The sequence below is a fragment of the Pleurodeles waltl genome, chromosome 8 (assembly GCF_031143425.1).
Source record: "Pleurodeles waltl isolate 20211129_DDA chromosome 8, aPleWal1.hap1.20221129, whole genome shotgun sequence".
In the NCBI taxonomy this organism is placed as follows: domain Eukaryota; kingdom Metazoa; phylum Chordata; class Amphibia; order Caudata; family Salamandridae; genus Pleurodeles; species Pleurodeles waltl.
This window is the reverse complement of record NC_090447.1, coordinates 486970573-486997091: the sequence shown is the minus strand read 5'-3', so window position 1 is coordinate 486997091 and position 26519 is coordinate 486970573.

Below are 26519 nucleotides of genomic sequence, written 5' to 3'. Positions count from 1 at the left end.
GGCAATGTTGTCTTAATCTCAATAGAGTGATACGTGAGAACCTGCTTCAGAATTCAGGGTTTACACAGCTCCAGAGTAATAACACTGTACACTTTACTGAGACAGAGAATGCAAACCTCTAATGTGTCCCAAGCTCCAGTGGTGTTGGTTCCACAAGCCCTGATGCTGCAACAAAATGCAAATGGTCCCCAATTTAATGTAATTCAAATCCCAAATGTAAATCAAAATCCCTCCCAACGTCAGAAATAGTTTCAGCAGTTTCCCATGTTTGATGCCTTTGAGGGCAACATTTCTGATCAGTCACAATGATGGTGCTTGAGGGGGAAGAAGATTGTATGCTTGGCGTAGTCTTAGAGGTACACCAGTGTAGCCCATTTGTAGAAGGTGAGGTGAATGGCCACCACCTATCATTTTTTATTAATACTGGTGCTATCCTTTCTACTGCTAGAACAGTGGATGTTCCAAACCTATCCCTTGCAGGTAAAAGAATTCAAGTTGTAGGAGTCGTAAATAAACAAATGACACACCTCATAACAGAAGAGGTGTCTGTTAAAATAAGGTCCTTTAAGGAGAATCACCAGTTTGTGGTGTGTGTTTCAAGTACTGTGAGCTTACTAGGATGTGATTTATTATTAGTTAAATTTCACCCGAAAGTAGTAGAGTTCCAGACCCATAGTGAGGATATAGGCTTTAAACCCATGAGTCACGTGTCACTGAGATTAGTTGTATTCTATAATGACATCTGAGAATTTACCACAGGATCTTAAAGATACAGTGAAGCATGAGGTCTGGGACTTTTTGGGAAAAGACATTGGTCTCATAAAGTGAGTTGAGCCTGTTTGCACAAAAGTAAAGCTCAATGTTGAGTATCCAAGAACCACACAGTATAATCTGACCCCTGAAACAAATGCTGGGACATCTTGAAGGAGATAATGGTGAGTCCATGTAATTCACCCATTATGGGTCTGCAGATGCCTAGCGCTAAATAGCGCACAGTGCAGGGTCTGAGAAGGATTAACAGCAATGTTGTTCCCTGTTACCCTGAGGTACCATATCCAGGTGTGATTATGTTTCAAATTCCATGTGAGGCTGAGTGGTTTATTGTAGTCGATCTGTGTCTGGCATTTTTCTCTGTTCCTTTGCATGAAGACAGCCAGTTCCTCTTCATTTTCCGGTTTCCGAACCATGTTTTGGCATTGAGCTGAGTCCCACAAGGGTATACAGAGATTTCTTCAATTTTTTATCAGATCCTCACAAAGAACCTTGAGCTCTCATCGTGCCCTGCAATTTCAGCCTAATTCATTACATAGATGACCTGTTAGTGGCATCTGATACTCAAGAAGCTTGCAAACGAGATACCATTAGATTGTTGATCTACTTAGCTGAATAAGTTGCATTATTGTCATAAGAAGGTTCTGTATCTTGGGCATCAAATTGAGAAGTGGGTGAGGAAGGTGTCAAAAGAAAGGATCTCCTAGATTCTTAAAATGAATCCACCAACCACCCAGAGAGAAGTCAGGACGTTTTTGGGAATGGTGGCCTACTGTCGTCAGTGGATACCCAACTTTTCCCTAGTGGCCAAGACTTTACAGAGGCTGACACACAAGGATGTGTGTGATACAATACCATGGGATAACAACTGCTTGTTTGTCTTCCTAGAGCTTAGAGAAAGTCTCAGTTATGTCCCGGCACTAGGAATGCCTGAATACAATAAAGCTATTCCTCTTTTCTGAAGTAGGAATACCTGATTACAATAACGTTTTTCCTCTTTTCTGCAGTGCGAGAGAAGGCTGTGCTCTCTCAGTGTTTACACAGATGCACGGAAACACAAGGTGATCTGTGGCTTACTTCTCTGCTACTCTTGATTATGTAGATGATGGACTGCCTGGATGTCTTACAGCCATGTAAGCAGTTGGTGTCAGCATAGAACAGTGTGACAGTATTATGATGGAACATCCTCTAACTGTTCTTATGCCACATTCAGTGATTTTATTGACTTTTATGAAATAACAATACCATATAACTTGGCTGGGAACACAAAGCAGATGGCTCAACACATTCAGGTTACTCCGCATGATAATACAATAAAAGTGGAGAGCATTGGTTTCCCCCTTCCCAGCCTTCTCCCTGTCGCCACCCTCCCATCATTTGAGTTAGATGAATGGTGCCATTTGGCAAGGTAGCAGGATAATGAGCATAGAGCTTGGAACGTAAACGTAGTGCGATTAGGTAGTGTCTCATAAAAAGATATGTGAATAAAGAGTTTGGTTGAGAAAGAACTTCGGGGCGATTGGCACCATCTGTGGAAACCTTGAGGCATGGTTCAAGTTAGAGGCTGTGTTACAGGTGCCCTTGGGGAGGAAGATATAGGCGTGTTTGCAAGGAAGTGATGATCTATGTCCCTCGGGCTGTCAACCAGTACCATGCTCTAGCTCCAATTTGCCTATACCTCAGTGCGTTTTTCATAATAATATAGCTCCCTCACACTTTGCCCACCTCTCCAGTTCCTTACGCCACATCAGTAGGAGTAGGCCCCTGTGGTCCTTCCAATGATGGGTGATCTCACATTTGGCGAGCAATAATGCTAAATGCTGAAATGTCCTAGTAATCCTGGTGTTGTATGTGTGGGAACCAGTGGAGAAGGCAATGCGCAGGGGTGGCAGGTACCGGTCTCTCGATGATCTCAGTGTTGTTGTGATTCTCTCCCAGTATGCGGCAAGGAGAGGGCAGGCCCACTGCACATGGAGGAAATCAGCATTAAGTTGCCTGCATCAAGGGCATGGGGCATCAGTGACTCCAAAGTGTTTGATAAGCTTATCAAGAGTGAGATAGGCTCTATATGATATATAGAAACCACTCAGTTTACAGTTATGGTTCCTCGGAGATCTTGGGGATCCACTCAGGTATATGTTCCCAGGCTCTTTCTGTAATAGGCGTCCCAAGGTCTCTCTCCCATCGAGCTCTCAGAGAGTCAAGGTTGTCTAGTCTGTCCGTAACGACCTATAGAGACATGTTATTGCTTTAAAAGTGCTGGCAGTTATTGCAAGATGGTGGCAGCAGAGTTGGGCACAGGGTTCCAGGCCCCCCAATGTTGACGAATGGTAGCCGTCACCAACCTGTGTAATAGGAAGTGCCCTGGGGGAAGGTCAAAGTATGTCTTACGGTCCTCGAAGGGAAGTAGGACTGAGTCTTGGTATAATTATCCCACCCTGGTGGATCCTGCTTTCTCCAAGCTTCTCGGGCCCGCCCAGCCTACCCCAGGTGGCAGTGTGGTCAACATGTCAAGTGGTAAGTCTGGTGAGTAGGGGGCCCTAACATTGGACTTCCTCAAAGTCCAGGCTCAACATTTCTGGATGACCAAAAATTCCCTTGTTTATTTTGTAGTAGTAGGGCTGATTCTTAGCAATGTCTTTGTCAGAATGTCCAGCGAAAAGGGGCTCAACTCCATGCCAGGATTTTGCCTTCCTGCAAGCCATTGGGTGTACTGTTTGAGCTGGGATGCCAAATAGCAAGATTTGAGGTCAGGTAACTCCAATCCCCCTTGGAAGGATGATCGTGTACCGTCAATCTCTGTCCCATATGAAAGCCCCTACTATGTTATTGAGAGCCATAAAATATGACCAGGAATTCCACAGAGGAAGTGTTCCAAATAGGTAGAGAAAATGTGGGAGTACCACCAACTTCAGTAGGGCTATACTTCCAGCTAAGGATAGCGGTAGGGTCCTCCAGAAATCTATGTGCGTCTTTAACTTTCTTACAGGTTCCTGCCGAAAACGCCCAACTGAGCATGATATATTTTGATCCCCAGGTAGGGGAGGTATCAATTTTCCCAACCAGTTGCTCGGGGGTTAGGCCTCGTTACTGGTGGGGAATACGCAAGTCCCAAAGTCCTCTAATACGGATCTCGCTCCAACCAGAGGATTCTGAGTATCTGCTAAAAACTATAAGAGATCATCAGCGTATAGACTATCCTGTGGGAGATTGTTCTCACCCTAATGCTCTCATAATGTGTGTCCAATCCGGCCATACATGCTAGTGGCTCCATAGCTATTGCCAAAAGGAGAGGGGGGAGAGGGGGCAACCTTGTCATAGTCCCCTCTCCACTGCATAGCTGTCCGATATGGTCTGGCCCATATAAACCTGGGCCATAGGGTTAGTGTTTAAATGTTGCGTCCAGTCTATAAAGTCATTTCCAAAGCCCATCTGGAGCTTAATGTCCTATATAAGTAGTCCCATTCAAAGCTATTGAAGGCCTTCTCTATGTCCACCATTAGGATGGCTGCCTTTCCCTAATCATGTGTCCTCTAATATTGTCATTAATCTCCTTATGTTCAAGGCAGAATTTCTCCCCGGAATGAAGCCCGCCTGATCAGGGTGTATTAGTTGCAGCATGAGTGGAAGCAGCCTCTTACCTACGACTTTGCACAGTATTTTATAGTACATATCGAGGACAGACAACGGTCTGTACACTATAAAGTCCATTGCCCTTCTTCCTGGTTTTAAGAGCGGCACTACTAGGGCCTCTCTGGTGGGCAGTGGGAGGCCTACTATCTGCTTTTTAAAAATAATTCCCAGTTGAGGAGCAAGTTCTGAGGTCTATACAGCACAGAATTCTGCAGGGAATCCACCAAATTCTGGGGTCTTGCCCTGTGCTAACCCCTTGAGCGCTCGGAGGATCTCCTGTGCTGTAATATCAGCCTCCAGATCATATGCCTCCTGTGAGTCATGGGAGAGGAGGGGGCGCTAGGAAGTTTTGTATCACTACTCTGTCATATTGGGACCTACTTGCATATAACTGTTTAGAATAATACAGGAAGTAGTTGTTAATGTCCTTTTAGGAATAGAGGGTGTCATTAGTTGGAGGCAGTATTTCCAATATGCCTAAGCATCTTCTGGTAGGGTTGGCCAACCAGGCTCATAGGTGACTACATGTATCTTTTTCTGCATTGGTTGGCTCAGTATATGCTCTACAGTCAAATTACTTTAATCGCTACCTGCAGTTCTGTGTGTTCCGGGTCTTGACATTCAGCCTCTTGCATTTTATCCTCTAAATCTTTAATTTTCCAGAGCAGTGCGATCCGGATCCCCTTAGTTTCAGCCAGGCAAGAACCTTGGAGGTGTCTCACTCCTCCTGGGGGATGGATGTAATGTCCACATTGTCATCAAAATATGTGAGTATTTTCTCCCTAATTGTGTCTCAAAATTGTGGGTCTTCAAGTGCCTCTGGCTTAAGTTGCCAGGTGGAAATCTTGGTGTGTGATCTCTGCCAGTGGAAGTACAGGAGGATTGGATTATGATCTGACAGAGTGTGTTTAAGGTATTCAACATCATGGACTAGTGCCTGTAGTGTGCTGGAGCATACAAAGTTGTCAAGGCGCACATGTAGCCCATGCATGGGGGAGAAATAAGAATAGTCCCTCGCTCAGGGGTATCTGTGATGGCAAGATTGGATGAGGGCCCAGTCCCTCTGCCAGTTTGTAAATGCTCAAACCACTCAGTAAGTAGGGGAGTCATGCAGCGAGGGATAGGAACGATCTAATGCAGGTTCTGCCACACAGCTGAAGTCGCCCCCTATGATGGCATTCCATGTGAGGCATTGGAACAGGTGGGACAAGAGTTTTGTTAAGAATGTATGTTGGTCGCTGCTAAGGCCATAAATATTGACGTTTATGGCTTGCCCATTAAGCTTACCAGCTAGTGCCAGATATCTGCTCTCTGGGTCAATGTTGGAGGTAAAGTGTTGAAAAGGTACACCCACTCTAATCCATATCAGTAACCCCCATGAAAAGGCAAAGAAGGAGGTATAGTAGACCTGTTTTCTCCTTCGTGTCTGCACGGCAGCACCCTCTTTTGCTGTTAGGTGTGTTTCTTGCTACAGAGCAACATGGAATCCTCGCCTCTTTAAGTAAGAGAACACTTTGGCCCATACTTATACTTTTTTAGCCCTGCATTTGCATCATTTTTTGATGCAAAAGCGGCGCAAACTTACAAAATACAACTATATTTTGCAAGTTTGTTTTTGTGTAAAAAATTATGCAAATGCAGTGCTAAAAAAGTATAAATATGGGCCATTGTACCTTTTTGACATGGTGTGAATGCCTGGACATTCCAAGATATCACCTTATCATTGGTTTCAGTTGTTAGGAGATTTATTTTAGCAACTTTTGCCGTTCTTCTACATTTTCATTTTGTAAGTAGGTTCCCACTCTGAGGAAACAAAACAACAGGCATTTTATAAATCAGCTCAAACAACTACCCCAACACTCTCTCCCAAGGATAAGAAGCAGTATCCCTCTCCATCCAAACCATAGAACAGTGTAAACTATGCACTATGCATCTGCAGGGGCAGAGTGATGCAACGGTATCTGAGTTTGGCTACTCCAGCACCCATCCAACTTGAGCCAATGTGTGGAGAGTGTACCCAAGAGTGGAGTAAGTTATTTGATATGTCAAGTGTTGACTTCAGCAATAGTTTGACCATCTCCATAAGGACCCCTCTCTTCTGTACGTGACCCCCCAATAGCTAGATAAGTACATCTTAGATTAGATCATCAGCAGATCTAGGGGTTATAGATGGCAGGTGAATGCTGGATGTCTCTGAGGTGGAGGAGTCATGGTCTGAGTCATACTCATCCTCTTCCACCCGCTGCAAGCGAGTGGGTGGGCCAGTGCTGGATCCACTAGAAAGGCTACCACCTCCACCACCCTCTGTCCTCCTTTCTGTGTTTCTACAGCCATGGGCGGTGTTGACCTCTGCCGTACATGTCGTTGGTGGGGGTGAGGGCATTTTTCTGCTGCTTTCCAGTGTGATGGTTCCTTTCAGTCTGGCCTGCTTTAGGATGTGATGGCAGTCTTTATAATATAGTAGGCTTGCCACCACCAGTTGCGGTGGCGCCCCCATCGGCAGGGGTCTTGACGCCACTCTGCGGGCACGCTCCAGCATGAAGAATGCCGAGAGGCCCAACGAGGCCTCTTCTGTGCGCAGTCAGTTCTCTAAGAATTAAACCATGTCATTACCCTCCAGGCGCTCAGGAAGGCCTACCAGTCTAATGTTATTGCACCTCGATCTGTTTTCGGCATAGTCAATATTAGCCTCAGGATTTTCAGGTGTGATTGCAGAGTGGAGATCTGTGCGTTGGCAGCAGTCAAAGATGGTGTGATTTCAACCATTTCACCTTTCTGTGGCTGCGACCTGTTCAGCGAGTCGTCTAAGATCTTCACACAGGAGTCTGAGATCTGATCCCAGGGTGTATATATTGGTTTCTAGAGCCTCTCTGGATGCTGTAATGGCCTGCAGTATGTCCTGTAGTGTTAGGGTTAGAGGGCCCTCCTGGGAAGTTTTTTGCTACACTCCGCCATCCGATTCTGGGTGTGGCATTTCCACTAGATCCAGTGTGTATTTGTGCACATTTTGGCCCATATTTATATCTTAAAGGAGGCCGTAAGTATTCAACCTTAAAGCTGGGGGCCTTGAGGAGCTGCACTTGGTTCAATAGCGTTTGACGAGGTTCTCTCAGATCAGCGGACGCAAGTGGCGTGTCTTATGCTTTCTTCTTTGTGTCGCCTCCCCATCCCAGGTCTATTACTGTTCCTGTTGTGCCAGCACTTGTAGGCCTTTTGGGCGCAAGAGGGAACAGACTCCTGCAACCCTGCACACCCCCAGTGCTGCTGCCAATACAGTCAACTCTTAACCCTGCACAGGGGCTCCTCTTCTGCACCTAGGGGACAGCTGTGTACCTCCCACACCATCTGGCCTCCTCCCACCTGTATCGCTGCCCACGCTCTCACCTCTAGAGGGCCCACAAGCCTCAGTGCCATCAGACCCAAGGCCTGAGCTCCCAGTCAGCAACAAGGAGATCAGACCAATGGGTGCTCCTGAGGTTAATCCTGTTCCTCCGAGGACGTTCGCTGCCTCATGGTGAGCCACCCACGCAAGGCAGATCTGCCTGGTTTCACATATCCATCGCCAGCCAGGCAGGCCTTCTACACAGCCTCTGCTCTGCTTACACCTCAAGGGGCCCTCGCCCCTGCCGATCCTCCACCATGGCGAGTCCTCATCGACTCTCAGTCTAATCTGCCCTCCTCTGGGCTGCCAGTAGTAAAAGAGTCATTCTCAGTTTGTCATGGTATTACGGGTGAAGCACCGTTCCCACCAGTGATCAGCAGCAGTGGGCCTGCATGGCCTGCATGAGAGGTGCAGTGTCTTAGTCACTGCAGGTCTTACTGAGTCAATCTTCCACTCCAGGGGTCGGTCTGTCGCCCCATCCCCCTCGCTGCTTAGGGTTCATGCCCTCTCCCATGGGGGGGTTAGTAGGTCCGTTGCATGCCCGGAGGGAGTCAGATGGGGCCAGGCCCACCAGAGCTCTCAGAGTCGTTTGTCATCCCATTCGTGGCATGCCACTCCCCCTCCAATTAAGATATTGTTGACACGTACTCACACTCAACACCTTACACATAGCCGCTTGACAAAATATGAACAAACTATACCAGTGCCTGTGAATGTGACTCTTAATGATGTGCTACTTTGAATCCTGCCACTTTAATGCCTCTCATGGAGAATGAAAATGGCAGGGGGGAGGTTGCACATGATTGTCTCAATGTCACTGATTTATGAACCATGCCAATACCAGATATACAAGATGAGCCACTGGTAGAGTCTGATTACATAATGTTTGTGAATGGGTCTTGTCTAAGAGACAATGAAGGAAACTTCAGAGCTGCTTATACAGTTTGTACAGTCTCAAGAGTAGATGAAGCTTCCTGGAATCGAGGGGTGTTCTCTGCACAAGTGGTGGAATTGATAGCTCTTACTAAAGCTTGCTGTGTCTCTGAAGAGCTGAAAGTGACTATACTTACAAATAGTAAATATGGCTTTGGTGTCGTTCATGACTTTGAACAGTCATGGTTACAAAGAGGATTTATGACATCATCTGGATCCCTGATCTGCAACACGGAATATGTCATGAGGTTGCTTGAAGAGCTACAGCTGTGTACAAAAACTGAAGTTGTGATGTGTTCTGCTCATCGCAGTGGTGATGATTATGTGACAATGGGCAATTGTTATGCTTTTGAAGTTGCACAATATTGTGCTCATGGGTCACAAACATTCATTGGTAAATATGTAAATAAATCTGAAGGTGAGACCATCTATAACCTTTTGTTGTCAACAACTGATACCTAGGAGGAAGTAAAAAGTTTGCAGGAGGAAATGTCAGAGACCGAACAGCAGGGTTGGATAAGAGCAGGATGTGTGAAGAGAGAGGAAGATATATTGGTTTCTGTAGATGGCAGATCAGTGTTGCCCAGCAGCATGCTATCCCCAATGGCAAGGTATTTCATGGACCTACACATACTGTGAGGGACCCAATGCTTGGGTTATTCAAAAAACATTGGTTTAACCCACTACTTAGACTGGTGACTGAAGAATTGTGTCACGGTTGTCTTGTGTGTCAACAGATGAACCTAGGGAAAATACCTCCAATGACATTAAGCCATATAGGAAGATCAGGAGGGTCATTCAACAGAATGCTGAAGGACTTCATAGAAATGCCTGTGTGCAATGGGCTGAGGTATGTCCTGGTCATTGTGTGCATTTTCTGCCATTGGGTGAAGGTCTACCCAACTAGGAGAAATGACAGTCAGAGTTGCCTAGTTGTTGTTGAAGGAGTAGATACCTAGTTTTGGTGTCCAGACTTCACTGGAGTCAGACAGAAGGACTAATTTCTATAATGAGGTCCTGAGAATGCTGTGTGCAATATTACCAGTGGAACAGAGACTACATTAAAGTTATCGGCCAGAGGCTTCTGGCGTTGTGGAGCAGTTGACTTGAACACTGATAGCCAGATTGGTCAAAGTGTGTGCATCAACATCTCTGAAGTGGCCAGACACTTTGGGGGTCATTCTGACCCTGGCGGTAAAAGGCACGTACCGCCGGTCAGAAGACCGCCATCATCCCGCCGCGGCAAACCGCCACGGTCATTCTGACCCACAACTGCCAAACTGCCAAAAACCCGACATCCACTGAAGGCCGCCTCATCAGCGGTCAGCGATAACCTGGAGATGACCAAACCTCCAGCGTCACGCCACCACAAACACGCCCATGCCATTACGACCCACGAATCCACGCGGCGGTCTTTCAACCGCGGTATTCCATTGGCGGTACACACCGCCGCGCTCAAAATACCCACACCTTTACAAAACACAGCCACATTGGACAATTCCAAATACACACACCTGATACACATACAAACACCACTCCCACACACCCATCACCATATAAAACACAGACCCACATCACCCACAAACCCCCACAAAGCGAAATTCAAAGACACGGCGCAATACACAGAGAGAGAGCACAGGGAACGCAAACCACAACACACACAGGAACCCAACATCATCACCCACACCACATCTACGCACAAAACACCACACACCACTACACTCATCACCACCCCACACCTCATCCACACCACCCCATGGCACCTCAAAGACACCCCAGGTTCTCGGACCAAGAACTCAGGGTCATGGTGGAGGAAATAATCAGGGTAGAGCCCCAGCTCTTCGGCACACAGGTGCAGCACACCACAATAGCCAGGAAGGCGGAGCTATGGCAAAGGATCGTCGATTGGGTCAACGCTGTGGGACAGCATCCCAGAAATCGGGAAGACATCCGAAAGCGCTGGAACGACCTACGGGGGAAGGTGCGGTCGATGGTGTCAAGATACAACATCGGACCCCCACCCACTCCACCCGAATTCACAGCATGGGAGCAAGAGGTCTTGAACATCCTGCATCCTGAGGGCCTTGCTGGAGTAGGCGGAGGAATGGACTCTGGTAAGTCGAATCTCAACTACTTCACCCCCCCAACCACCAGCATGCCAACCCACAGCCCCACCCACACCCCCAACCCCTCAGCACATATCCTCCCTGCTAATGTCTCACCAGCACAACCCACCCAACCCAACCCAACCCAAACCCCTGAATGCCAACACAAACCATGGACACCCATCACCTAAGCATGACCACTGCACATACCCATCCCCCCCCACAAACCACCCTCACAACTCCTCCCACATGGGACTGCCAGCACTGGGGGACAAGGGCACCCACAAATCGCACGCCACGGCACACACAAAATCAATAACCATATTCTTTTACCCCTGCAGGGCCCGAACGCCAACACACCGGCCAGGAGGGTCCAGATTTGTCCATCCCACCCCCAGAACAGGCCCCCAGTGATGACAGCAGCTCTGTCGACCTAGAACCTGATGACCAGCCCGGACCATCGGGGACCTCTGGACAGTCGGTTACCCTCAGTCAGCCCCAGGCCACAGCAGACCTACCCCCTCAGGAAACACCAACACAGCACCCACCCAGCGGGCCCATGCTTCTGTCTCCAGGACAGGTCAAGCAGCGGTGTGTCTACCAGTACAGGGCACCCAGGGTAACCCACAACCCCAACAACAACAGGGACCTGGGGGCACTGGTAGTGGGCACACCGTCCTGGGGACAGAGGCCCAGGAACAAAGAGGAACTGGGAGGGCTGCTGTGCGACAGAGGGAGGACAGGCCTAGGGAACCCACTGTCCAAGAGGCCCTCACCACCATCATGGGAGCGTACCACCACTCCCAAGAGACGATGGCGACGGTCCTGGCCAGGTTCCAGGAGATCCAGGCCATGCAGGAGGGCCAGTACATGGGGTTCCGGGAAGAACTGCGCACCATCAGTTCCGCAATGGGTACAATCGTGGTGGCACTCAACCAGATTGTCACCACATTGTGGGACCATGTGGCCCCCCAAAGGGCCCCTGCCACTAGCATGGAGGAAGAACAGCCCACCACCTCTGCCGGCGCTAGTGGTCAGGAGGCCCCGACCCAACAGCAACTGCCCTCCCGGACCCCACCCCCTGCAGAACAAGAACCACCCCGCAAGAAAGGCCTGAGATCGAGGAAGAAGACAGAGTAGGATGTCAAGACCCCCGCCATGCACGGAAACCCCCGGATGACATCCCACTGTCCCACTTGTTTACCCTGTCCAACCTTGAACTGCCCCTGCTCCACCTTCCACAGGCATATGGACAATGGACCTGTAGGAATGACAGTCTGGACACTGTCATGGACATGCCTCCACCATCACCCTGTTTGAACCATACACCTATTTTAAAACTTCAATAAACACAATTATTGCACATTAACCAACTGGATTCTGCTATCTATTTATTTAAACCAAATGTATTCGATATAACCAACAAAACAGTTCTAGTTACATTGTGATGACAACATACCAGTGTCACACAGCAGTAGTCCATGGGGAAAAAAAACAGAGGGCACTCCGTGGGGATCAGATCACTGAAATAGGAAGTGATATACACAACTAAGTTACCATACATTGGGGTGAAAGGTCAGACAGTAGAGAGCCACTACAGTTACAGATATAATACAATGCTGGAGTAGATTATTACCTGTGTGTCACTGGAAATACTGCAGTATCACTCTGTCCCTGTTGTCTGTGTCGTCCTCTTGGTCTTCCTCCTCTTCACTCTCCGCAGGCTCCACAGCGGCCACAACACCACCATCTGGACCATCCTCCTGCAGGAAAGGCACCTGGCGTCGCAAAGCCAGGTTGTGAAGCATGCAGCAGGCCACGATGATATGACACACCTTCCTTGGTGAGTACATTAGGGATCCACCAGTCATATGCAGGCACCTAAACCTGGCCTTCAGGAGGCCGAAGGTCCGCTCAATCACCCTCCTAGTCCGCCCATGGGCCTCATTGTACCGTTCCTCTGCCCTGGTCCTGGGATTCCTCCCTGGGGTCAATAGCCAAGGCAGGTTTGGGTAACCAGAGTCACCAATTAGCCACACACGGTGTCTCTGTAGCTGTTCCATCACATAAGGGATGCTGCTATTTCGCATGATGTACGCGTCATGCACTGACCCTGGGAATTTGGCATTTAAATGGGAGATGTACTGGTCAGCCAAACAGACCACCTGGACATTCATCGAATGATAGTTTTTACGGTTCCTGTACACCTGCTCATCGTCTTTTGGGGGAACCAAAGCCACATGGGTACCATCAATGGCACCAATGATATTGGGAATGTGTCCAAGGGCATAGAAATCACCCTTCACTGTAGGCAAGTCACCCACCTCAGGGAAAATGATGTAGCTCCGCATGTATTTCATCAGGGTAGAAAACACTCTGGACAACACCTTCGAAAACATAGGCTGAGACATCCCAGATGAAATGGCCACGGTAGTTTGAAATGATCCACTTGCCAAAAAATGCAGTACTGACAGCACCTGCACTAGAGGCGAAATCCCTGTGGGTTGGCGGATGGGTGACATCACCGTAACCGCCATTTTCTCTCTGCTTGACCACACGAGACCTGAGCATCCACAGGAGAGGACCTATACTGCAAGTGCTGCTGTGACCTCGGTCTGGAAGTGACAATGGCTGCTGCGACTGGGGAAAGGGCCCCCGCCTTCAGTTCCGAGGAGTTGGAGAAGCTCGTGGACGGGGTCCTCCCCCAGTATGCGCTACTCTACGGGCCTCCAGACCAACAGGTGAGTACACGGGGGGCAATGCATAGTGCCCAATGCCTGGCCTGAGAGGGGAGGATGTACGATGGAGGGGAGGGCAGCGAATGACGAATGCATGGCACGACAGATGAGAGCATGTGCCACATGGCAAGGTTGGGGAGGGGGGGCCACTCACATCGAGCATGCAGAAAAGTGATGATGTTTCTATTCCCCCCCTGTACATGTCACATAGGTTAGCGCCCATCAGAAGATTGACATTTGGCGTGCCATCGCCAAGGACGTCCGGGCCCTGGGGGTCCACACCAGAAGGGGCACCCACTGCCGCAAGAGGTGGGAGGACATCCGCTGCGGGAGCAGGAAGACCGCGGAGGCTCTGCTGGGGATGGCCTCCCAACCTAGGAGGGGTGCCAGTCGTATCTTGACCCCCCTGATGTCCCGGATCCTGGCGGTGGCCTACCCCGATTTAGATGGGCGCTTGAGGACATCACAGCAGACACAAGGGGGTGAGTACCAGCACATTCAGCTATTTTGCGCGCAGTGGAGGTGCCTGGGTGGGGGAGGAGGGCTGTGGGTATCCCTAGGCCAAGGCGATTTCTGTAGGATAGGCCCGTCCGTGAAGTATGGTCCTGTGCCCCCACCCCCCACCTCTGTAGGGTGCCTAGTAACGCGATTCATGGACCAGTGTATACTGTGTGGGCAGTTGTCGCCCATAGGCTTGTAGGGCATGTCCCAGTGAATGAGTAGTGTACCCCAAGTGCGCAGCGTAGTGGAGGGGGCTTCTGTGTCTGTCCTCTCCGCCAACGGTGTCCCCAATGCATGCACTCAACTTGTCTTTAATTTTTCAACAACCCCCCCCATTTTCTATATTTATCTGTGAATGTGTGCATTAGCATCATCAGACGGAGGCGAAGTGGCATCGGCGCAAGAGGGAGCTGCATCTCACATGGCCCCGGAGGCCCATGCAACGGACTCCGACATGACCAGTGAGACGGAGGGCGAGGGGGGCTCCACCACGGGGACCCGTGGAGACGGCAGCGACACCGACACGTCCTCGGAAGGGAGCTCCCTTGCGGTGGTGGCAACATCCGAGCCCACCGCAGAAACAGGTACAGCCGCCACCCAGCGCACCAGCTCCGCCCTCCCAGCAGGCCCTCGGCCCTCGGCCCGTGCATGCAAGGCCAGGAAGCCGGCCATCTCCTTCGCCCCAGGCACCTCAGGCCCTGCCCCAGTCACCCCTGCTGCCCTCAGTGAGGAGGTCATTGACCTCCTGAGGACCATCATTGTTGGGCAGTCTACCCTTTTGAATGCCATCCAGGGTGTGGAGAGGGAGGTGCATCAAAGCAATGCATACCTGGAGGGCCTTCATTCGGGTCAGGCTGCCCATCAACGATCGTTCAACGCTCTGGCCTCAGCACTGACGGCAGCGATTGTCCCTGTCTCCAGCCTCCCTCTTCTGACTCCCTCCCCCCAGTCCCACTCCCCTGTTCCTCTGCCTATCCCATCCACACCTACAGACCAGCCTGCACACACCTCAACACCCAAGGGCAGCTCATCCAGACATAAGCACCACAGGAGACACAAGCATTCACCCAAGCAACATCCAGATGCAGACATGCCAACAGCCACTACCTCCTCTGTGTCCCCCACCTCCTCGTCTCCCTCCTCCCTCCCTGTGACGTCTCCACACACACCTGCAAGCACACCACCATCAGCCATTGCACCCATCACCAGCACACCCTCCACACCAGTCCGCACACGTGCAGTCACCACCCCCACTGCCATGTACACGTCCCCTGTGTCCTCTCCCAGTGTGTCTGTCACCCCCGCTTCCCAACCACACAAACGCAGGCAGGCACCCAAACAACAGCCATCCACCTCACGTCAGCCTCCTGCCCAAGCACCTGCACCCAAAGACAGCACACTTGACTCTCCTACAACCACATCCTCTTCCTCCACTCCCATACCCACTCCAGCCACCCTTCCCATGGCTCCCAAGAAAATTTTCCTCTCCAAAGTGGACCTCTTTTCCTCACCTTACCCACCCCCTCCATCCCGTAAGAGTTCCACAAACACCTCAGCCACCACCAGCCCAGCAACTCCAAAGAACGTCGTGCCTGGTTTTTGGAGTCCGCCCTTTCCTTGGGCTGGGACATCGTCCAGCAGCAAAGGCACAGCCAGCCCCCCCCCTGGGAAGAGGACCAAGAAACTGAAGGGCAGGCGCGACAGGCCTGATACGCCTGCCCCCAAGGAGGGTATCCTTGCACCGTCACCTGCCACATCGGGTAAGGGAGCCAAGGGCCACGGACAGTCTGCCAAGGAGGGCAAGGGCAGCAAGGAGCAAAGGGCAGGGAGCAGCCGACCTGGCCATGAGGGCCCCACCAGCCCCATTCCGGGGGTATCGAAGGAGAGCCAGGGCCCCAGGACTCCATCACAGGAGGGCCCCGCAACGGAAAGGTCCGATGCAGAGTGAGCAGCAAATATTGGCCAGGTGTGGTTCACTGGAAACAGAAGACAGGCACCGCTGAACAGGGCCCCGCCGTGAGGAGCACCGCTGAACAGGGCCCCGCCGTGAGGAGCACCGCTGAACAGGGCCCCGCCGTGAGCAGAACCGCTGAACAGGACCCCGCCGTGAGCAGAACCGCTGAACAGGGCCCCGCCGTGAGCAGAACCGCTGAACAGGGCCCCGCTGTGAGGAGCACCGCTGAACAGGGCCCCGCCGTGAGCAGAACCGCTGAACAGGGCCCCGCCGTGAGCAGAACCGCTGAACAGGGCCCCGCCGTGAGGAGCACCGCTGAACAGGGCCCCGCCGTGAGCAGAACCGCTGAACAGGGCCCCGCCGTGAGCAGAACCGCTGAACAGGGCCCCGCCGTGAGAAGCACCGCTGAACAGGGCCCCGCCGTGAGCAGAACCGCTGAACAGGGCCCCGCCGTGAGAAGTACCGCTGAACAGGGCCCCGCCGTGAGGAGCACCGCTGAACAGGGCCCCGCCGTGAGAAGCACCGCTGAACAGGGCCCTTCCTGTCAAGCACCGCTCTGCTGGGCCCTTCATCTCAAGCACCGCTCCGCTGGGCCCTTCATCTCAAGCACCGCTCCGCTGGGCCCTTCCTGTCAAGCACCGCTCCGCTGGGCCCTTCCTGTCAAGCACCGCTCCGCTGGGCCCTTCCTGTCAAGAACCGCTCCGCTGGGCCCTTCATCTCAAGCACCGCTCCGCTGGGCCCTTCATCTCAAGCACCGCTCCGCTGGGCCCTTCATCTCAAGCACCGCTCCGCTGGGCCCTTCCTGTCAAGCACCGCTCCCCTGGGCCCTTCATCTCAAGAGCCACTCCGCTGGGCCCTTCATCCCAAGCACCGCTCCGCTGGGCCCTTCATCTCAAGCACCGCTCCGCTGGGCCCTTCATCTCAGGCACCGCTCCGCTGGGCCCTTCCTGTCAAGCACCGCTGGCCCATTGGCAGTCCCGGTTCTGTGTCGGGCAGGCCTTCACGACGCACTCTGCCCACCATGCCTCCTCCATGACCAGTGGTCTCTGTAATCCACCTGATGGACTGTGGCTTTGCACTCCCCAGGATGTAACAGTGGGCAACCCACCCACTGTAGAGACTGGTGAGACTGTGGCTTTGCACTCCCCAGGATGGCACAGTGGGCAACCCACCCACTGTAGAGACTTGTGAGACTGTGGCTTTGCACTCCCCAGGATGGCACAGTGGGCAACCCACCCACTGTAGAGACTTGTGAGACTGTGGCTTTGCACTCCCCAGGATGGCACAGTGGGCATGGAGGCCCTTCGTGGATCTGGCGTCGTGGACTCATGTGGCTGAGGTGCCCCCCCTTCCCTTCCCCCTGAGGTGCCTGTCTTTTTTTTTTAGTGATTCCCCAGCAGTGTTCTCTCCAATGGACTGGATCTCGTGTGTGGGCTTTGCCCATGTGTTGCTGCACATTGGCCCACGGACCTTGGGACTTTGATTGACTGGGCCGGACTTTTGCTGCTTGTATGGATGGAGTTCTAGATGTGTATTCATTCTTCATATATTGCTAAGGTCGCTATACTTTATTGTTGCAATAATATGGTTCTACTTTTACATGCATTGGCTTTTGTCTTTGTTTGGGGGGGGTTGGGGGTGTCACTCTGACTTTTTTGTCTGCATAGGTGTGTAGGTATTTTGGTGGGGGTGAGGGTGGGGGTGGGTGTGTTGCGTAGGTGTGTGCCCGTAACCTTTCCTCCTCCCCCCTCCCCTGTGTCGTAGGTGCAGTACTCACCGTTGTCGTCTGCGGCGTGGTTTGTGATCCTGGAAGAACAGCAGGAAGGCAATGGCTGGGAGGATGTGGAGTTCGGGTTCCATGCTGTTCCGATTCCGCGTGGAGTGTGTCGAGGTAAGCGTTTTCCATTGGAGATGTCTGTTTCCGCCGTGTTTTTATCGGCGGGGCTCCCGCCCCGGAAAAGGTGGCGGATTGGTGGGTCGTGATAGGGTGGGCGGTACATTGTCTGCCGCCTGCCTGTTGGCGGTGACTGCCGCGCTGTTTGTTTGTACCGCCGTGGCGGTCGGAGTGTTAAAGCGGCGGCATGTGCTGGCGGTTCCCGCCAGGGTCAGAATTCATATTTTTCGGCCGCCAGCCTGTTGGCGGGTTGGCCGCCGCTTTAACACTGTCCGCCAGTGTCAGAATGAGGGCCTTTGCCTCTTGTGCTAATGAGTCTTCCTGACAGAAAAACAGGATTGTCCCGTGATAAGATCATAATTGGGAGAGCCATGAGACTGCCTCCAGTGTCTTCAAATGTGCTTTTGAACATTACCAATGACATGGTTCTTGACTATTACAAGGGACTAGCAGTTGTGGTGCATTCTGTGTCCTACCAGGTTGAAGCGGTTGCCCCCTATCCACGTCTGGAGCAGTGCCATGACCTCAGTCCTTGTGTCTGGATCTTGGTGGAGAAATACACTAGTAAAATGTGGACCCTCAGTGGTGTGGATGGTACAAGGTTATCCTGGTGATGAATACTGCTGTTATGTGTGGAGGTTCTTCCCAAATGGTTACATGCAGCCCACACTGACAGTGGAGTGTTCTTATGATGATGTGACAGTACCTCTTCTAGAAGTGCAATCCACAACTAAGAGACAGCAAGAGGAGGGGCACAGAGTACTGAGACTTTGCAAGAGCTTGTGACAGCACTTCCCCAGCCTGAGTGGGGTCTTGATAAACTGACCGTTCAGGAGTCTTGTCCTTAACCAGTACCTGAGCCAGACTCAGACCTTGACAAATGGCCTATTGCTGTGCCACACTGAGTAGAAACTGAGGACCATTGGCCGAGAAGGCATGAAAGAGAGTGATTACAATTGCCTATGGAATGAGGACTGAACACTGTCCTTGAGGATACCTAGGATTGTGACCTGACTGACAATGAAAGTGAGTGAACAACCTGTACTTAGGCGATCAATGCAAAAGAACTAGCATGCCATTCTGGAGGTACACATCCCCGAATAGACATAATTTGTTGATAACGATTGTGAAGGGGAAACTTGTGATTTGAAAGGAGAGAGTGAGATCCCAATAGAGCATCCTTAAAATGCAACCTGAACTGAGTTTGAACAAACTGATTTGCAAGACTATTCACATGATCGTCTGAACTAAACTTTGGTTTGTAAATAATAAAAAAACACATTGTTTAAAAGGAATTAAGGAGATTCTCCAGGCCCAAGGCAGCAGAAGGAGTGTATGGGTGTCATTTAGAAGAAGACTGAGTAGGGCTAGGGAAAGACTCACAAAGACTTCATACATAATCTTATTGCACATTGTTTGAACTTTGTTTAGTCATTGGCACAAGTAGAAACAGACAGAGAAGGTTCTGCTGCTATTTTCTACTCAATGGCCTCATTCTAGAGAAATCATGGAAACTAATACCACAAATAGACATAGGTTCATAGTAGTAGTTGTGTTGATTGTTATTGTTGCATTAATCATTCTCCTTGTAGGATTATCTTCACCTACATTTTCCACAGACTAGTGTTTACTCCTAAAACCCCAAGTCCTACAGATAATAGTTTGTAGTCCTATAAAGCTATGCATGTAGATGCATCTATAGGAGATTATTCTTCAATTGCCTATTTTAAATTTCTTTGTGAATATGTTGACACTATGGATGCAAAGGCTTGTTATGTCTGTAAGCAGTTACCTGCGTCAGCAGCAGAAGAAATTACCTATCATCATATTCCTCTTACATATGGAGTTATATGTATCCTTTTGTTGTTTGTCTTATGGAAAGGGACATTTCCAATGTTGTTAATCAAATTATGTTTTGGTATTTTCTGAAGTCCATTTGTTCAAGTATTAGATTTGTCATTTTCAGGCTAAGACAATGGTTACATTTAACTGTTTCCTTAGACCAAATATGACAACGGACACAACTTATGCTCATAGAAACAATATGACATGTTCCTTAACCGTGGTTGAGATGAAATGTTTGAATTTAATAGTAGACAGGAAGAGAGAAATAGAAGAAAGAAAGAAAACAGGATGGGATCAGAGATGAAAAGGACAGTGAGAATAAGGAAGAAGCTAAACATTGATATTTAGGGGATAAACCTGCTTTATTTCTAAATTTGCAACACAAAAGGGAAATTATATGTGAGTAGAGAGAAATCTTCCCTTAACACTAAGGCCCATATTTATACTTTTTTAGTGCCACATTTGCGTCATTTTTTTATGCAAAAGTGGCCCAAACTTGCAAAATACAATTGTATTTTGTAAATTTGCACTGTTTTTGTGTCAAAAAGTGGTGCAAATGGGGTACTAAAAAAGTATAAATATGGGCCTTAGTCCGTGGGTAGAAGTTATTTTTACCTTATTTCTCAATATGTAGGAGTTTGCCTTCTGATCTTAGCAGGGCAAGATCCTGTTACTCATGGAGATTATTTTGTTTGCGGGGATCATGCATATTTTGAATTGCCCAAAGGATTGTATGGTGCATGGTTTTTAGCTGTAGTTTTCTCAAAGATTTATCATGTGGAACTTTTGAATGATCCTGTGTGGGGGAAAAAAAACAAGAACTAAACGAGGTACTAGTCGTGCTGAAATTGTGGGAGACATTTTCAGTGCATTGATTCCTTCTGTAGGTCTAATTCTGAATGATCTCAAGGTTATGTAATTATTTACCATATTGGAAAAGTTGTCCACAAGTACAGCAAGTTCCTTATTGGCTCAATATACTGAAATGATATTTACTAGATTCATGGTTTTGCAGAATCACCCTGCTTTAAACATCCTTCTTGCAAAAGAGGGGGGAGTCTGCAAAATGTGAAAGATCCAGCAATTCTGCATCTATATCCTGGTCAAGAATGAGGACTTAACCCCTTCTGTGCCCAGGACGTAATGGTTACGTCCTGAGGCACAGTGCTGCTGTGCCCAGGACGTAACCATTACGTCCTGTGCACAGAGCCCAGAGGGAGCGCTCTCGCTCCCTCTGTGGGGTTCCCCCCCACCCCCCCAAGTCAGGGATGGAAGGGGAAGCCCTTCCCCTCCCACCCCCGACCCCCCCAACCCCCCCTGTGACGTCAGCACGCGAGCGCGCGCTGATTAGTCACAGGGTCTCCCCCATCGCGCTGGAAGCAGAGCTTCCAGCGCGATTGAAAAAGAAATGCTTTTGCATTTCTTTTTCAATCCCATGGGGAAGGCCCCGAGAGGCTTCAAAGGGAAGGAAATGTATTTCCTTCCCTTTGAAGTCTCTCACAGGTTTCAAAAGCCGGATTGCTTGCAATCCGGCTTTTGAAACCCCACTAGACACCAGGGATTTTTTTTTCTTTTCTTGAAATTGGCAAAAGGGAGCGACCCCTTGGGCAAGGGTCGCTCCCAGGGGGGCATTTTTTTAGGAAGGCCTTTTCTGCCCCCCCTGGGGGCAGATTGGCCTATTATTAGGCCGATCTGCCCCCAGGGGGGGCAGAAACCTCTAGGCACCAGGGACCTTTTTTTTTTTCTTTTTTTTTTTGTGATGAATTCTTTTTTTTTAGGTGGGGAGCGATCCCTTAGGCAAGGGTCGCTCCCCTACGGGGCAATATATATTTAGGCCATTTCTGCCCCCCTTGGGGGCAGATTGGCCTATTTTGATAAGGCCAATCTGCCCCCAAGGGGGGCAGAAACCATTAGACACCAGGGAGTTTGTTTTTGCGCGCGAATGTCACGCAACAAAGCGACCCCTTTGGCAAGGGTCGCTCCCAGGGGGGCAATTTTTTGGGAAGGCCTTTTCTGCCCCCCCTGGGGGCAGATCGGCCTATTATTAGGCCGATCTGCCCCCAGGGGGGGAAGAAACCTCTAGGCGCCAGGGCAAAAAAAAAATTTGTGTTTTTTTTTTTTGTTCTTTTTGTTTTTTTAGAGATGGGGAGCGACCCATCAGGCAAGGGTCGCTCCCCTGGGGGGCAAATTGTATTTAGACCATTTCTGCCCCCCTGGGGGCAGATTGGCCGATTTTAGGTCAATCTGCCCCCAAGGGGGCAGAAACCACTAGGCACCGGGGATTTGTTTTTTGGCGCCAATGTCACGCAGGGGGAGCGACCCCGTAGGCAAGGGTCGCTCCCGGGGGGGGGGTGGAGGTTAGGGGGGCAAATTTATTTTAGGCCATTTCTGCCCCCCCGGGGGACAGATCGGCCTATTATTAGGCCGAACTGCCCCCGGGGGGGGGGGCAGAACACTCTAGGCGCCAGGGCAATTTTTTTTTTGTGTTTTTTTTTTTTGTTGTTTCTTTTTTTAGAGATGGGGAGCGACCCATCAGGCAAGGGTCGCTCCCCTGGGGGGGGGCAAATTGTATTTAGACCATTTCTGCCCCCCTGGGGGCAGATTGGCCAATTTTAGGTCAATCTGCCCCCAAGGGGGCAGAAACCACTAGGCACCGGGGATTTGTTTTTTGGCGCCAATGTCACGCAGGGGGAGCGAGCCCGTAGGCAAGGGTCGCTCCCGGGGGGGGGGGTGGTGGGTTGGGGGGGCAAATTTATTTTAGGCCATTTCTGCCCCCCCGGGGGACAGATCGGCCTATTATTAGGCCGAACTGCCCCCCCGGGGGGGGGGGGCAGAACACTCTAGGCGCCAGGGCAATTTTTTTTTTGTGTGTTTTTTTTTTGTTGTTTCTTTTTTTAGAGATGGGGAGCGACCCATCAGGCAAGGGTCGCTCCCCTGGGGGGGCAAATTGTATTTAGACCATTTCTGCCCCCCTGGGGGCAGATTGGCCAATTTTAGGTCAATCTGCCCCCAAGGGGGCAGAAACCACAAGGCACCGGGGATTTGTTTTTTGGCGCCAATGTCACGCAGGGGGAGCGACCCCGTAGGCAAGGGTCGCTCCCGGGGGGGGGGGGGTTGGGGGGGCAAATTTATTTTAGGCCATTTCTGCCCCCGGGGGGGGGGGGGCAGAACACTCTAGGCGCCAGGGCAATTTTTTTTTTGTGTTTTTTTTTTGTTGTTTCTTTTTTTAGAGATGGGGAGCGTCCCATCAGGCAAGGGTCGCTCCCCTGGGGGGGCAAATTGTATTTAGACCATTTCTGCCCCCCTGGGGGCAGATTGGCCAATTTTAGGTCAATCTGCCCCCAAGGGGGCAGAAACCACTAGGCACCGGGGATTTGTTTTTTGGCGCCAATGTCACGCAGGGGGAGCGACCCCGTAGGCAAGGGTCGCTCCCGGGGGGGGGGGGGTGGTGGGGGTTGGGGGGGCAAATTTATTTTAGGCCATTTCTGCCCCCCCGGGGGACAGATCGGCCTATTATTAGGCCGAACTGCCCCCCAGGGGGGGGGGCAGAACACTCTAGGCGCCAGGGCAATTTTTTTTTTGTGTGTTTTTTTTTTGTTGTTTCTTTTTTTAGAGATGGGGAGCGACCCATCAGGCAAGGGTCGCTCCCCTGGGGGGGCAAATTGTATTTAGACCATTTCTGCCCCCCTGGGGGCAGATTGGCCAATTTTAGGTCAATCTGCCCCCAAGGGGGCAGAAACCACTAGGCACCGGGGATTTGTTTTTTGGCGCCAATGTCACGCAGGGGGAGCGACCCCGTAGGCAAGGGTCGCTCCCGGGGGGGGGTGGTGGGGGTTGGGGGGGCAAATTTATTTTAGGCCATTTCTGCCCCCCCGGGGGACAGATCGGCCTATTATTAGGCCGAACTGCCCCCGGGGGGGGGGGGGGCAGAACACTCTAGGCGCCAGGGCAATTTTTTTTTTGTGTTTTTTTTTTTTGTTGTTTCTTTTTTTAGAGATGGGGAGCGACCCATCAGGCAAGGGTCGCTCCCCTGGGGGGGCAAATTGTATTTAGACCATTTCTGCCCCCCTGGGGGCAGATTGGCCAATTTTAGGTCAATCTGCCCCCAAGGGGGCAGAAACCACTAGGCACCGGGGATTTGTTTTTTGGCACCAATGTCACGCAGGGGGAGCGACCCCGTAGGCAAGGGTCGCTCCCGGGGCAGGGGGGGGGGGGTTGGGGGGGCAAATTTATTTTAGGCCATTTCTGCCCCCCGGGGGACAGATCGGCCTATTATTAGGCCGAACTGCCCCCCGGGGGGGGGGGCAGAACACTCTAGGCGCCAGGGCAATTTTTTTTTTGGGTGTTTTTTTTTTGTTGTTTCTTTTTTTAGAGATGGGGAGCGACCCATCAGGCAAGGGTCGCTCCCCTGGGGGGGCAAATTGTATTTAGACCATTTCTGCCCCCCTGGGGGCAGATTGGCCAATTTTAGGTCAATCTGCCCCCAAGGGGGCAGAAACCACTAGGCACCGGGGATTTGTTTTTTGGCGCCAATGTCACGCAGGGGGAGCGACCCCGTAGGCAAGGGTCGCTCCCGGGGCAGGGGGGGGGGTTGGGGGGGCAAATTTATTTTAGGCCATTTCTGCCCCCCGGGGGACAGATCGGCCTATTATTAGGCCGAACTGCCCCCCGGGGGGGGGGGCAGAACACTCTAGGCGCCAGGGCAATTTTTTTTTTGTGTGTTTTTTTGGTGTTGTTTCTTTTTTTAGAGATGGGGAGCGACCCATCAGGCAAGGGCCGCTCCCCTGGGGGGGCAAATTGTATTTAGACCATTTCTGCCCCCCTGGGGGCAGATTGGCCAATTTTAGGTCAATCTGCCCCCAAGGGGGCAGAAACCACTAGGCACCGGGGATTTGTTTTTTGGCGCCAATGTCACGCAGGGGGAGCGACCCCGTAGGCAAGGGTCGCTCCCGGGGGGGGATGGGGGTTGGGGGGGCAAATTTATTTTAGGCCATTTCTGCCCCCCCGGGGGACAGATCGGCCTATTATTAGGCCGAACTGCCCCCGGGGGGGGGGGGGCAGAACACTCTAGGCACCAGGGCAATTTTTTTTTGTGTTTTTTTTTTTGTTGTTGTTTCTTTTTTTAGAGATGGGGAGCGACCCATCAGGCAAGGGTCGCTCCCCTGGGGGGGCAAATTGTATTTAGACCATTTCTGCCCCCCTGGGGGCAGATTGGCCAATTTAAGGTCAATCTGCCCCCAAGGGGGCAGAAACCACTAGGCACTGGGGATTTGTTTTTTGGCGCCAATGTCACGCAGGGGGAGCGACCCCGTAGGCAAGGGTCGCTCCCGGGGGTGGGGGGGGTGGGGGGGCAAATTTATTTTAGGCCATTTCTGCCCCCCCGGGGGACAGATCGTCCTATTATTAGGCCGAACTGCCCCCGGGGGGGGCAGAACACTCTAGGCACCAGGGCAATTTTTTTTTTGTGTTTTTTTTTTTTTTTTTGTTTCTTTTTTTAGAGATGGGGAGCGACCCATCAGGCAAGGGTCGCTCCCCTGGGGGGGCAATTTGTATTTAGACCATTTCTGCCCCCCTGGGGGCAGATTGGCCAATTTTAGGTCAATCTGCCCCCAAGGGGGCAGAAACCACTAGGCACCGGGGATTTGTTTTTTGGCGCCAATGTCACGCAGGGGGAGCGACCCCGTAGGCAAGGGTCGCTCCCGGGGGGGGGTGGGTGTTGGGGGGGCAAATTTATTTTAGCCCATTTCTGCCCCCCCGGGGGGCAGATCGGCCTATTATTAGGCCGATCTGCCCCCGGGGGGGGGGGGGGGCAGAAACCTCTAGGCGCCAGGGGAATTTTTCTTTTTTTTCTTTGTTTTTTTTTTTTAGAGATGGGGAGCGACCCATCAGGCAAAAGTCGCTCCCCTGGGGGACAAATTGTATTTAGGCCATTTCTGACCCCCTTGGGGGCAGATTGGCTGAGTTTAGGTCAACCTGCCCCCAAGGGGGCAGAAACCACTAGGCACCGGGGATTTGTTTTTTGGCGCCAATGTCACGCAGGGGGAGCGACCCCGTAGGCAAGGGTCGCTCCCGGGGGGGGGTGGGTGTTGGGGGGGGCAAATTTATTTTAGGCCATTTCTGCCCCCCCCGGGGGGCAGATCGGCCTATTATTAGGCCGATCTGCCCCAGGGGGGGGCAGAAACCTCTAGGCGCCAGGGGAATTTTTCTTTTTTTTCTTTTTTTTTTTCTTTGTTTTTTTTTTTTAGAGATGGGGAGCGACCCATCAGGCAAAAGTCGCTCCCCTGGGGGACAAATTGTATTTAGGCCATTTCTGCCCCCCTTGGGGGCAGATTGGCTGAGTTTAGGTCAACCTGCCCCCAAGGGGACAGAAACCACTAGGCACTGGGGATTTGTTTTTTGGTGCCAATGTCACGCAGGGGGAGCGACCCCGTAGGCAAGGGTCGCTCCCGGCGGGGGAGGGTGGGGGTTGGGGGGGCAAATTTATTTTAGGGCATTTCTGCCCCCCCCCCCTGGGGCCGGCTGAGCTACAGGCCAAACACCACAGGTAGGCACCTTGCAAAAAACACCTCTGTTTTCTGTGAAAAAATATGTTGTGTCCACGTTGTGTTTTGGGCCATTTCCTTTTGTGGGCGCTAGGCCTACCCACAGAAGTGATGTACCATTTTTATCGAGAGACTTAGGGGAACGCTGGGTGGAAGGAAATTTGTGGCTCCTCTCAGATTCCAGAACTTTCTGTCACCGAAATGAGAGGAAAAAGTGTTTT